General features: G+C 39.3%; 1 pseudogene; it reads left to right on the top strand.

Annotated features, from left to right (window-relative positions):
* The first annotated feature begins 896 nt into the window (after positions 1–896).
* Positions 897–1856, top strand: LOC144252500 (heterogeneous nuclear ribonucleoprotein A1-like; annotated as a pseudogene).
* Positions 1857–3222: the final 1366 nt, after the last annotated feature.

Below are 3222 nucleotides of genomic sequence, written 5' to 3'. Positions count from 1 at the left end.
TCTCAGAACACCACCCAGAAATAATGTTTTACCAGCTATCAGGGTATTCCTTAGGCAGTGTGTTGACACATAAAATTAACCATCACATTCACTGCATTAAAAAAATTATCAATTCATTAAAAATTGCTTAAAAACAGAGATGTTTATTTAAGTACAACAAATCATATAAAGAGAGTCCCTGAAGTTAAAAATAAAGTCTGCCATGGTATTTTACAAACAATATTGCTTGCACCATCAAGGTTGTTAGATTTCCATCACTGTGAGGAAACTACTGAAGACAGTAAACTAAAGGAGGAAAGATTAATTTCTGCCTCACTGTTTCAGAATTTTTAGTCCAAGTTTGGCTGACTGCATTGCTTTAGGGTCTGAGGTAGGGAAGAATATCCTGACAGTAGGATCTGTGGCAAAAGAGACTGCTCCCTTTATGGTAGCAATGGTAAACAATTTATTCTTTTTGAAAGTAGAGAAGGCGGGGGGGGGGGGCGAGACAGAGAAGAGAGGAAATAGAGGGAGGAAGGGGCCTGGGACACAAAGAGCCCTTCAGGGAGTGACCCAGCTCCTGTCCTCATAAAGTTTTCCTCACTTCTCAATAGCACCATAGTCAATACATGGATCTTTGGGGGATACCCCAGTTCTAAACGATAACAAAGGTCAACTCAAGGTGCGGAGAAATATTTGGTTACACAAACCAAGATGGAAACTATTGTTATTTCTTGTTCCAATAGCCAGAGGCTAAGTGTATATTTCCACAGGTTAGCAAAGGACATTGCTTATCACGTTAATGAAAAGTGCAGAATTGAACTATCACAAAACACAATAAAAAAGCTCAAAGTTGGCTTTTCTGCCCATGGATGAGCATAGAAAGCATCGTCAAAGTCTCTCTTCCTGCTGCCATCATGTCTAAATCAGTGTCCCCTAAAGAGCCCGAACAGCTGTGGAAGCTATTCATTGGAGGGCTGAGCTTTGAAACAACTGATGAAAGTCTGAGAAGCCATTTTGAGCAATGGGGAGCACTCACGGACTGTGTGATTGTGAGACACCCAAACACCAAGCGCTCCAGAGGCTTTGGGTTTGTCACTTGTGCCACTGTGGAGGAAGTGGATGCAGCCATGAATGCAAGACCACACAAGGTAGATAAAAAAGTTGTGGAACCAAAGAGAGCTGTCTCAAGAGAAGATTCTCAAAGACCGGGGGCCCACTGACCTGTGAAAAAGATCTTTGTTGGTGGCATTAAAGAAGTCACCGAAGAACATCACCTACGAGATTATTTTGAACAATATGGGAAAATCTAAGTTATTGAAAACATGACTGACCAAGGCAGTGGAAAAAAAGGGGGCTTTGCTTTTGTAACTTTGATGACCATGACTCTGTGGATAAGATTGTCATTCAAAAATACCATACTGTGAATGGCCACAACTGTGAAGTGAGGAAAACCCTGTCAAAGCAAGAGGTGACTAGTGCCTCATCTAGCCAGAGGTCGAAGTGGTTCTGGAAACTGGTGGTGGTCATAGAGGTGGTCTTGGTGGAAATGACAATTTTGGTCATGGAGGGAACTTCAGTGGTCATGGTGGCTTTGGTGGCAGCCATGATGGTGGTGGATATGGTGGCAGTGGGGATGGCTAAAATGCATTTGGTAATGATGGAAGCAATTTTGGAGATGGTGGAAGCTACAATGATTCTGGGAGTTATAACAATCAGTCATCAAATTTTGGACCCATGAAGGGTGGAAACTTTGGAGGCAGAAGCTCTGGACCTTATGGTGGTAGAGGCCAATATTTGCCAAATTATGAAACCATGATGGTAATGGTGGTTCCAGCAGCAGCAGCAGTAGCCATGGCAGTGGCAGAAGGTTTTAATACTGCCAGGAAACAAAGCTTAGCAGGAGAGGAGAGCCAGAGAAGTGACAGGGAAGCTAAAGGTTACAATAGATTTGTGAACTCAGCCAAGCAGTATTGGCAGGGCCTAGCTGCTACAAAGAAGACATGGTTTAGACAATACTCATATGTATGGGCAAAAAACTCAAGGGCTACACTTGTGACTAATTGTATAACAGGCTATTTTTAGTTTCTGTTCTGTGAAAAGTTCAAAGCATTCCACAAAGGGTATTAATCTACTTTGTTTTTGGCACCTGGGCTGTTGATTGCTAAATGTAATAGTCTGATCATGACGCTGAATAAATGTCTTTTAAAAAAAAGTTCAAAGTTGAAGTTACAGGATCTTCATGAGGGTCATCATATCCTGGGGTAGCAGGAATCAATGGGTGGCAAAGAAAAGGTGGGTGTGGCTGCTGCAATAGACAGGAGAGTGAAAGCAGCTATCAGAATAGTCCACCCCATTGTGTCCCTAAAAGTGAAATACCTGAGGGTCTTCTAAATCCTGACTGGATGTGAATAAGCAAAAGAACCATATATAAATTAGGGGTTTGTTTGAGCCATTAAGGCACAGAAGCCACTTTTCTGGGAACTCCTGGGTGAAATTCCCCAGTTCAAGAAAGCCCAGATCATGCTGGCCCTTGTCTTGGCTCACAGCTTTAGGACCAAACAACCTATTTCCTTCAAGATCCCTGCAACACCAAGAAACAAGCACCAAAACAAGCCTCCTACCACATTGAAAACTATCTACTGACCCCCTTGATAAATACAGATATTAAAATAATAATAATAATAAAGTTGTTAATCCCTATGATATTTAAAATTTATATCTATTTGTTTCTAACAATTTTCTTTAACAGGAAAAAGATAATTAATACTGTTATCTAAATTTGTTTGATGTCTTGTATCTTACAGTTAAGAATAAATACATTTAAGGTAAAGGGGAGTAATTATATGTCTTTATTAAAAGAGGTACTTATTGATTTGCAAGGTTAGAGTGCTAGAATGTCATCCATTGGGTGCTAAAATATCATCTACTAAATATAAAAACATCAGACCCTATTAACTAAAATATACTTAAACTTTAGATGTGTTTGTAATTTGGTTAATATAAAATAAGATCTAAAATTCCTTTATTCTCTATGTCCTCATGAGAACCAAGGGGCTGGGAGTTAAACTTCTATCAGGTGTGATTTATATAGAAAGGTTTAAGAAAAATTTAACCTAGTAAAGTGAAAGGCTATAAATGTCTCAGTAAATTAAAACAAAATATGTACAAAATAATTTTCAAAATGTTTACATATAGCTAAATTGGTTACATGAAATTAACACAATCAGCTGAAGTTATTGA

Source organism: Urocitellus parryii, unplaced genomic scaffold (assembly GCF_045843805.1).
Source record: "Urocitellus parryii isolate mUroPar1 unplaced genomic scaffold, mUroPar1.hap1 Scaffold_439, whole genome shotgun sequence".
Classification (NCBI taxonomy): Eukaryota; Metazoa; Chordata; class Mammalia; order Rodentia; family Sciuridae; genus Urocitellus; species Urocitellus parryii.
This window is presented reverse-complemented; position numbering and strand designations above follow the sequence as displayed.